Source organism: Fukomys damarensis, unplaced genomic scaffold, assembly GCF_012274545.1.
Source record: "Fukomys damarensis isolate Sample0158 unplaced genomic scaffold, DMR_v1.0_HiC HiC_scaffold_39, whole genome shotgun sequence".
In the NCBI taxonomy this organism is placed as follows: domain Eukaryota; kingdom Metazoa; phylum Chordata; class Mammalia; order Rodentia; family Bathyergidae; genus Fukomys; species Fukomys damarensis.
In genome coordinates, this window is record NW_022900951.1 from 56,869,908 (window position 1) to 56,881,272 (window position 11,365).

Below are 11,365 nucleotides of genomic sequence, written 5' to 3' on the forward strand. Positions count from 1 at the left end.
TGAATAATACAATATCAGTCAATGAGATTGAGGAAGTATTTAACAAACTACCAACTAAGGAAAACTCAGCTCCCTATGAATTCACTACTGATTTCTATGAGAATTTAAGAACTTCAGAAAAGATCTAACACCAATAACTCTTCAAGCTCTTCAATGAAATTAAGAGGGAAGCAGTACTCCCAAAGTCATTTCTGGAAGCAACCATTACCCTGATTCCAAAACCAGAAAAGGACCCAAGCAAAAAAGAGAATTACAGGCTCATCCCTTTAATGAACATAGATGCAAAAATCCTAAAGATACAAATTATCAAAAATACTGTGACTAGGGCCAGAGATTTAGCTCAGTGTTCTGCCACCTGCCTCTCAAGTGCAAGGTCCTGAGTTTGATCTCTGGTACAAAAAAAAAAAAAAAAGACCATGACCAAGGAAGCTTCATCTCATGGATGCAAGGATGGCCCAACATATGCAAAACAATAAATGTAACGCGCCACATAAACAGAAGCAAGGACAAAAATCACATGATTGAACCAAGTGTGGTTGCACATGCCTATAATTCCAGCACTAGGGAGGCTGAGGCAGGAGGATTAATGTGAGTTCCAGGCCAACCTGGATTACACGGTGAGTTTAAGACCAGTCTGAATTACATAGTAAGAACCTGTCAAAAAAAAAATCACACAATCATCTCAGTAGTTGCAGAAAAAGCACTTGTTAACGTTCAATATCCATGCATGATAAAAAAAAAAACCTCTGAAGAAAATAGGTATAGAAGGTCTTTATCTCATCCTGATGAAAGCTATCTATGACAAACCAACAACCAACATCATGATAAATGGAGAGAAGCTGAAAGCTTTCCCTGCAAAATCAGGAACAAGAGAGGGTGTCCATTATCATCACTTCTGTTCAATATAGTTCTTGAAATATTAAAGCAATCAGGAAAGAGAAAGAAATAAAAGGGATATTTATAGAAAAGGAAGAAATTAAATTATCCTTATTTACAGATGACATGATCCTTTACACAGAAGACCCCAAAACTCCACCAAAAAACTCCTAGAATTAGTAACCAAATGCAGTAGCATAGCAGGGTACAAACTCAATACTAAAAAATCAAGGTATTATTAGGAAAATAATACCTTTCACAATAGCATCAAGTAAAATGAAATACTTAGGAGTCAACCTAAACAAGGAAATGAAAGACCTTGACAATAAAAACTACTCTGAAAAATAATAAAAATAATAAAAAATACTCTGAGAAACAAAATTGAAGTGGATATCAGAAATCGAAATGCTCCTGGCTAGGCAGAGCCAAAAGAGTCAAAATGGCTACACTTCCAAAACTGTTAGACAGATTTAATGTACTCTTGGGCTGGGGATTTAGCTCAGTGGTGCTGCTCCCTGCCTCACAAGTGCAAGGTCCTGAGTTTGATCCCCAGTACCAAACAAACAAACAAACAAACAAAAAATTCTTCACAGAACTAGAGAAAACTATCTTAAAATTCATATGGATCCAGAAGAGACCTAGAATAGTAAAAGGAATTCTGGGCAATAAGGGAGGAGACATCCCAGACTTTAATTATACTACAAAGCTACCATGATAAAAGCAGGATGACACTGGCAAAAACAAAACAAAAACAGACACGTGGATCAATTGAACAGGATAGAGGGTGCAGAAACACCTCTAAGCATACTCAACCTCCTTATCTTCAACAAAGAGGCCAAATACTTTTGCTTAAGCCTCTTTAACAAATGATGCTGGGCAAGTTGGCTATGCACATGCCAAAGAATGAATCTAGACTAACATATCTCACCATACACTAAACTAAACTAAAACTGGATCAATAATCTAAATATTAAAACAGAAACACGGAATCTGCTGGGAAACAAAATAGGTAAAATTCTTGAAGACAGATGTAGGCAAAGACTTTCTGAACAGAATCCTGGTTGTACCAGAAATAACACAAAAAAGAAAGAAAGAATACCAAGAATTAACGAAAGAGATCATATCAAATGAAAAAGCTTCTTCAGAGCAAAGGAAACCAGAGTGAAGAGTGAAGAGTGAAGAGAAAACCCATAGAATGAGGAAAAAATTTTCCCAGCTACTCATCAGACAAAGGCCAAATACTAGCCAGGTGAGGTGGCACGCTCCTGTAATTCACGCACTCGGGAGGCTAAGGCGGGAGGATCGCCTCAAATTTGAGGCCAACCTGGGCTACATAGTGAGTTCAAGGACAGTCTGAACGACATAGTGAGACCCTGTGTCAAAAACAAGAAGCAAAACAAAGCAAAAAAGATCTGGAACTGCTTCCCCTAAAATAAGACTTAGCTGGAAAATAATCAGCCTTGGAAACCAAAACTAAAAAAAGGCCACCCCAGCCAGCCTATCCTTGCTCTTTACCTGTCTTCACTATTCTATTGCTAGGTGGCTACTCTGTAAGGCAGGTAAGGGAAGGATAGGTTGGTTGGGGCTGGCATTTTTGATCTCTTGTTTTCAAGGCTGATTGGATAAAGAAAAAGGAAGCCTTCTTCATTGTTGGTGGGGGTGAAACTAGTACAACCACTACGGAAATCAGATGGAGATTCCTCAAAAAACTAAAAATACAAGTTCCATTTGAGCCAATTATTCCTCTACTAAGTATGTTCCAGAAAGAGTTAAAGGCATAATATTATAGTGATAACATGTTTTTTTGTTTTTGTTTTTTTGTACCAGGGATCGAACTCAGGTCCTTGTGCTTGCAAGGCAGGCAGCTGAACCTCTAAGCTAACTCCCTGGCCCAATAACATGTTTATAGCAGCACAATTCATAGTAGCTAAATCATGCAAGTGGCCTACATGCCCATGAACAGTTGGATGGATAAAAATGTGGTATTTATACATAATGAAGTACTGCTCTGCTATGAAAGGGCCGGGGACTTAGCTCAGTGATTTATCCCCCTGAGTTTGATTCCTGCTACCAAAAGTTTAAAATAAAATAAAAAAGGCAGTGTTATGGCTTTTATCTAAAGGTCACCCAAAGCTTCATGCACTCGTAGGTGGGGGGTTTGGGAGGTGACTGGTTCATGGATGTGTGATACTGAATTAGTCCACTGATGGGTTTATAGCTGGGTGTGATGCTCCAAGGGAAAAGGTGAATCCTGAGGGCATGGCCTGGAAGAGTGTAGTTATATCCCTCCTTCTCCGCAATGACCTGCTGCTTCCTGTGTGCCACCCTTTGAGCAAGCCTCCTCTGCCATGCCCCTCTGCCATGGAGCCAGCTGTCTATGGAGGGAAACTTCTACAAGCTGTAAACTAAAATGAAACCTTTCCTCCTTTAACTTGTGAGTGTTGAGTATTTTGTTCCAGCAATGAAAAAGTAACTAAGACGGTGCTTTTCACACGTACCAAGTCTCACGAGGAATGTGATCATCATGTACTGCAAATATTTTTTGAGAAAGGAATACATATATATGTATATCTACCTCTCTATATATCTATATCTATATCTATATATATTTGAGGAGGGGAGGCCAGGTGGTTAAGAGAAGGAATTGAGAAGTGTCATGTACGGGTGCCAGTTCCCTGTGATGAATGTAATCACGATGTGCTGCAAACATGTACCAATGAAAAATAGTATAAATAAAAAACCAATAAAGGGCATTTGGAAAGTGCTAAGTAAATTGCAAACAGTACCTCTGCAAACTGCTTAAACACATCATCTGTATTCATTTGTTCCTGGTCCTGTTCTCATTGTGATCAGTTTGTGTGCATGCATACCTTTATGTAATTTTAGTCCTAGCATACAGACCATTTTGCATTCTGCTTTTATTGTATTAGAAGTACTTTCCAAGTCCCTACATAATTTTTATAATTATTATTTTAATAGCTGCATCATATTCCTCTAGGTGGATGCTTCATAATTAATAAAGGTTCCCTATTGTTGGTCTTCTCATTTCCTGTACTTTTTCTTCATTATGAATGTTGTTTCTTCAGTGAACAGCTTTGTTCCTGTAGCTTTTCCCTTCAATTGGATGATTTCCTTAGAATAAACTCATTCCTTCAACTAGCACTTACTGAGTGACTGTTCTGTGTCAAGCTTTCTATTATGAACTGGGGATGCTGAGATGATAAAAACCTACTTCTTCAAAAAATGTTCAGTGGTGGGGACTGAACCTAGATCTTGGCACATGCCAGGCAAATGTTCTTCTATTAAGCCACATCTTCAGACCAGAAGATCTTGTTCTTGCTTACCAAGGAACTCACATTATATTGGGAGAAAGAGTCTGGGCAGCAAGGAGGGAAAGCTAGGAAAACTCCTCAGAGAAAAGATGGTGGTGGAGCTGTTTAGAATACAGAGGACCACTAAATCTTAAGGATCTTGGACATTGGCCTGTAAGTAGACAATGGGGAGCGATTAAAAACTTTAAGGAGGGTAAGATCAGCTTTGTGCTTCAGAAAGGTAACTACTGCTTCCTACAGAATGTTTCAGAGGAGCAGATTCTGATTCAGAAATGATGAATGTGCCGGGGTGAGGAGCAAGGAAATAATTAGGTGACTGCCAGGTTTCTGGCCTGGTGTTCAATGGCACATTGGAGGAGGCAGAGCAGGATGTGTGGAGAGGGAGGAAAGAGGTTAGTCTGAGGTGTGAGAATGGGGTGGGGCCATGTCAGCCTGGAGATAGTTTGTAGACACAGTCCTGAGCTTAGATGGGTGATCTGGACTGGAGGCTTAGATTCAGGAGCATTGGTACATCTATGGTCAGTCCATTGAAATCGCTAGCAATGACCATCAAAAAGGGAACACTCTACTTCACAGACCTTGAGAAAACACTCCAAAAATTCATTTGGAACAAGAAGAGACCTGGAATATCAAAAGCAATTCTAGGCAATAAAGACAAGGTAGGGGGCATCACAATCCCCGACTTGAAACTGCACTACAAAGCTATTGTGATAAAACAGCATGGTACTGGCATAGAAACAGGCCTGAGGACCAGTGGAACAGATTAGAAGATGCAGAAACGACTCCAGACACACTCAGCCACCTCATCTTCGACAAAGGAGCCAAACACCCTCACTGGAGGAAAGATAACCTCTTTGATAAATGGTGATGGAAAAACTGGGTTTCAATTTGCCAAAGATTAAAACTAGAACTAAACTCACCATGCACTAAACTAAAATTGAAATGGATTAAAGATCTAAATATTAAAACAGAAACACTAAACCAGCTGGAAGAGATAAGTAGAACTCTTGAAGACATTTGTGTAGGAAAAGATTTTATGAACAAAACCAAAGTTGCCCATGAACTAGCACAAACAATCAGCAAGTGGAATCTCTTCTTATTAAAAAGCATCTGCACAGCAAGAGAAACAACCAATAGTGTGAAGAGACAACCCACAATGTGGGAAAAACTTTTCACCATCTCTTCCTCAGACAAAGGTCTACTATCTAAAATATAAAAACCTACTTCTTCAAAAAATGTTCAGTGGTGGGGACTGAACCTAGATCTTGGCACATGCCAGGCAAATGTTCTTCTATTAAGCCACATCTTCAGACCAGAAGATCTTGTTCTTGCTTACCAAGGAACTCACATTATATTGGGAGAAAGAGTCTGGGCAGCAAGGAGGGAAAGCTAGGAAAACTCCTCAGAGAAAAGATGGTGGTGGAGCTGTTTAGAATACAGAGGACCACTAAATCTTAAGGATCTTGGACATTGGCCTGTAAGTAGACAATGGGGAGCGATTAAAAACTTTAAGGAGGGTAAGATCAGCTTTGTGCTTCAGAAAGGTAACTACTGCTTCCTACAGAATGTTTCAGAGGAGCAGATTCTGATTCAGAAATGATGAATGTGCCGGGGTGAGGAGCAAGGAAATAATTAGGTGACTGCCAGGTTTCTGGCCTGGTGTTCAATGGCACATTGGAGGAGGCAGAGCAGGATGTGTGGAGAGGGAGGAAAGAGGTTAGTCTGAGGTGTGAGAATGGGGTGGGGCCATGTCAGCCTGGAGATAGTTTGTAGACACAGTCCTGAGCTTAGATGGGTGATCTGGACTGGAGGCTTAGATTCAGGAGCATTGGTACATCTATGGTCAGTCCATTGAAATCGCTAGCAATGACCATCAAAAAGGGAACACTCTACTTCACAGACCTTGAGAAAACACTCCAAAAATTCATTTGGAACAAGAAGAGACCTGGAATATCAAAAGCAATTCTAGGCAATAAAGACAAGGTAGGGGGCATCACAATCCCCGACTTGAAACTGCACTACAAAGCTATTGTGATAAAACAGCATGGTACTGGCATAGAAACAGGCCTGAGGACCAGTGGAACAGATTAGAAGATGCAGAAACGACTCCAGACACACTCAGCCACCTCATCTTCGACAAAGGAGCCAAACACCCTCACTGGAGGAAAGATAACCTCTTTGATAAATGGTGATGGAAAAACTGGGTTTCAATTTGCCAAAGATTAAAACTAGAACTAAACTCACCATGCACTAAACTAAAATTGAAATGGATTAAAGATCTAAATATTAAAACAGAAACACTAAACCAGCTGGAAGAGATAAGTAGAACTCTTGAAGACATTTGTGTAGGAAAAGATTTTATGAACAAAACCAAAGTTGCCCATGAACTAGCACAAACAATCAGCAAGTGGAATCTCTTCTTATTAAAAAGCATCTGCACAGCAAGAGAAACAACCAATAGTGTGAAGAGACAACCCACAATGTGGGAAAAACTTTTCACCATCTCTTCCTCAGACAAAGGTCTACTATCTAAAATATATAAAGAACTTAAAAAAAAAAAGACCTCCCAAATTTAAAGACCAATCCAAAAATGGGCATCTGAAATGAATAGACATTTCTCAGACAAAGAAGTAGAAAGAGCAAATAAACATATGAAAAAATGTTCAGCATCACTGGTCATTTGAGAGATGCAGATGAAAACAACACTGAGATTCCACCTCACGCCTGAAAGAATGGCTGCTATCATGAAATCGACCAATAACAAATGCTGGCGCGGCTGTGGGGAGAAAGGAACCTTGCTGCACTGCTGGTGGGAGTGCAGACTGGTGCAACCATTGTGGACATCACTATGGAGATACCTCAAAGAACTAGGATGGGAGGTCCCATTTCACCCAGCTATTTCCCCTGCTGGGTATCTTCCCCAAATAGTTCAAAGAATCATACCACAGTGATATATGTGCGCCCATGTTCATAGCAGCACAATTCGTGATAGCTAAAATGTGGGAGCAGCCCAATTGCCCATCAGTTGGAGACTGGATAAAGAAGATGTGTTTTTTTTTAAAAAAAATAAAATTCTAGTACTACTCAGGCATAAAGAATGAGAAACTAGGGCTGGGGATTTAGCTCAGTGGCTCCACCACCTGCCTTGCAAGCCCAAGGACCTGAGTTCAATCCCTTGTACCCCCCCAAAAAAAAGAATGGAAACTAGAGACATTTATAGCTAAATGGATGCACATTGAGGTGATACTCTCATGTGAAATAAATAGGAAGCATATGTGTAAATACCAAATAGTTTCTCTACTGAGAAAAATTGAAAGTGTAAATAAGGACTAAAAGGTGTAATAGATAATTTGAAATAGGAAGAAAAGGTGCAAAGGGGAAGAGGAAGTGGGAGGGGTAGGGAAAAGAAAGATGGGAATGGAATTAACACCAGAAAAAGAAAAAATGGAAACTAAATCTTTGTAGATAGGGAGGGGTGGAGGGGTTGAAGGGAGGGCAGGGGAATGTGGAAAAAATAAGAAACAAAATGGATTATGTAAAGGTGCAAATTTCCAATGATGAATGTCATTACATATATACTTTACATGTACCAATGAAATTAATTAATTAACAAAAAGGGGAACATGATGTTTGAGAATCTGGTGCTTTTTCTAGAGGTATATGTGTATGCCAAAAACCTTTCTCAGAGGATCTTTGCAATTGTACTACTGTCATGCCAGCCTGGTAATTATATATTGTTAACTTTTGCTAATGTAATTTGTTTTAATTTGCACTAAAAACCCACCATTGAGGTTGAACATTTTGCCATGTGCTTCTTTACTCATTCCATTTTCTCTTGTGTACAGTTTCTCTATTTTTTGGGGGGAATAATAAGTTATTTGGATTGATTTGCCTGAGCATTATAAAAGAAAGAAATTATTTTTTGGTCATATTTGAGGTAGATATTCTTCCCAATTGGCTATTTTCCTTATGGTTATATTTTTCAATGAACCACATTTAAAGATTTTTATATAGTCACATCTGCTGATCTTTTCTCTTGTAATTTCTTCTTGTCACCTCCAAACTTATAAAGCTACCTACCATCTAGGGCAGGGGATGTAGCTCAGTGGCACCATGCAGGTTCTGCAACTGTGGATCAACCAACCATGGATTGAAAATATTCAAGAAAAAATGGCATTTCTATTTTTTAAATTTTTATTGCATCATTTTACTGACTAGAACACCAGATTTAAAGCTAATATAAGAATAAAAATAACCAAATTCTTACAAATAATACTTTCTGCTACAATATTGAATAATTAGTGGAGGCTGCTTTTATAATACAATGTTAAATAACATTCTCACAATGGATTTAGTACAATTAACCAGGGGCTGAAGTTTACAAAGAGAAATTCAGAAAAATGTGAAAATTTAAAAAGTTCACATTCCAGCTGATACTTTAAACCATAAATTCAGCAATGCAAATATTAACAAAACTCACAGCAATTCGTGATGAAACAATAATTTTTGTTTTAGTACAGGCTTAAGTAATACAGAAAGAAAAGTGTGTTAGATCAGTTTCCCAGACAAACTGATTCCATCACACCTCTGCCCTGTTTCATTCTTTCTACCCAAGAAATCTGCACTGATGTACATTAAAAACATCATAAAAATCAGGAGAGTGACCTCTGGTTCTCTTTTTTGGTTGGATCCTTCTGTGGTTTGCTATCAGGGTGATACTTGCTTCTTGGAAGGAGTTTGGGAGTGTTGCTTCACTTTCATTTTCATTAAGTAGTTTGATGAGTCATGGCGTTAGATCTCTAAATTTCTTGTACAATTCAGCAATGAATCTGACAGACCTGGGCTTTTCTCTGTTGGTAGTTTTAAAATTACTTCTTCAATTTCATTGATTGATATTGGGTTACTTCAAATTTCTATGTCTTCTTGATCCAGCTCTGTTAAATCATATGTATCTAGGAATCTGCCCATTTCTTCTGAGTTTTCCATCTTATTAGAGTACAGGTTTTCCCAATTGATATTTTTTATTGATATATTTTTTCCTCATTGAGTTTATTGGTACATTTTAGGTATACAGTACAGTTACATTCATTATTGGGATCTTGTACCTTTACATGACAGGGCTTGGTTCTCATTTTCCCCCCTGTCCCTGCCCTCCCTTCAGCCCCTCCACCCCTCCCAGTTTACAAATATTTTATTTACATTTTTTCATATTTTTTTCATTTCCCTTATTACCTTTCCCCCACCCTTCCCACTTTCCCTACATCTTTAGCCCCTTTCCTCCTATTTCACATTGTCAATTATATCATTAGGATCTTATGTACTATTATAGTTTATTCACACCAGAGAAACTATTCGGTATTTACACATGTATGACTTATTTATTTCACTTAGGAGTATATCCTCAATATGTATCCATTTTCCTATGAATGAATCTAATTTCTCATTCTTTATGGCTGAGTAATATTCCATTTTATAGAAAAACCACATCTTCTTTATCCAGTGTCCAACTGATGTGCAAATGGGCTATTTCCAAATTTTAGCTGTTACAAACTGTTACAAACTGTGCTGCTATAAACTTAGGTGAACATATATTACTGTGATATGATTTCTTTAAATCTTTTGAAAAGATACCCAGCAGAGGGATGGCTGGGTCAAATGGAACCTCTAGTCCCAGCTCTTTGAGGTATCTCCATATTCACCACTATTAATTTCCCTTGTAGGACTGCTTTCATTGTGTCCAATAAGTCCCGATATGTCATATTGGCATTCTCATTTATTTGTAGAAATTGTCTAATTTCTTCTTTTTGTACCAAAGATTGAATGTCTAATTTCTTCTTTAATTTCATCTGTGACCCATTGGTTGCTTAGGAGGGTGTTATTTAATTTATTATTTATTTAATTTCCATGTGTTTATGTAGTTTCGGTGGTTACTTTTGTTATCAATTTCCAATTTCATTGGAGTATGGTCTGATAATAGGCATGGAATAATTTCACTTACTTTGCCTTTACTTAAGTATGCTTTATTGTCTAGAATTGGTCTATTTTGAGAAAGTCCTATGTGCTGCTGCTGCGAAGAATTTGTATTCTGTTGTTGTGGAGTGGAACATTCTGTGGATATCAATTAAGTCAGTTTGTTCAGAGCTTTGGTTCAACTCTGATATTTCTTTGTTGTTTTTTTTTTGCCTAGTTGATCTATTTGTGACAGTGGGGTATTGAGTCCCCTATTACAATTGTATTAGTGCTTATTTGATTTTTCATATCTACTAGTGTTTGTTTTGTGTGGGTGCCACTGAGCTAAATCCCAGTCCCTAGTATCTATTTTTTTTTTTGGTACCAGAGATCGCACTCAGGACTTTATGCTTGCTAGGCAGGTGCTGTGCTGCTGAGCTAAATCCCCGGCCCTCTAGTATCTAGACCTCTTTAGGAAATGGCTACCTTTCAGAGATGTCTTCTGGGCATAGCTGCCTTTTGGCTTTCAAGTCTGTCCCAAGATCCTGCCTTTTCAATTTATTAGAGATGACAGTGTGCTGCCTGTTTGACCTACCACCAGTCCTTTGATACTGGACTATAGTATTGTTTATGACTCCCCAATGAGAAATCCCCAGCTTGAATTATTTTGTGTGTGTGTGTGACACAAGATCTCACTATGTAGTCCAAGTTGAACTCACTATGTAGCCCAGGCTAACCTCAAACTCAGTGGTTTTTCTGCTTTAGCCTCCTGAGTGCTGGGATTTCAGGTCTGATCACCACGCCCATCTTTGTTTTAAACAGGGTCTTGCTATGTACTTCAGACTGGCCTTGAACTCACAGAAATCCACCTACCTCAGCATCCCCAGTGCTGAGATTATAGGCATGCACCACTATACCTGGCTACCTTGAACTTTTGATCCTCCTGCCCCATCTTCCCAAGTTGCTGGGATTACAGGCATGTACCGTCACACCTGCCCTTCTGTTTTCTTCATTCTTAAATAACAGTGACATTATGTATATTCATAATGTTGTGCAATGGTCACTCTACTGGGGCACCGGGCCTGGTGGTGCATGCCTGTAATCCCAGCACCCAGGAGGCTGAGGCAGAAGGATTGCTGTGAGTTTGAGGCCAGCTTGGGCTACATAGTGAGTTCAAGGACAGCCTGAACTATGCAGTGAGACCCTGT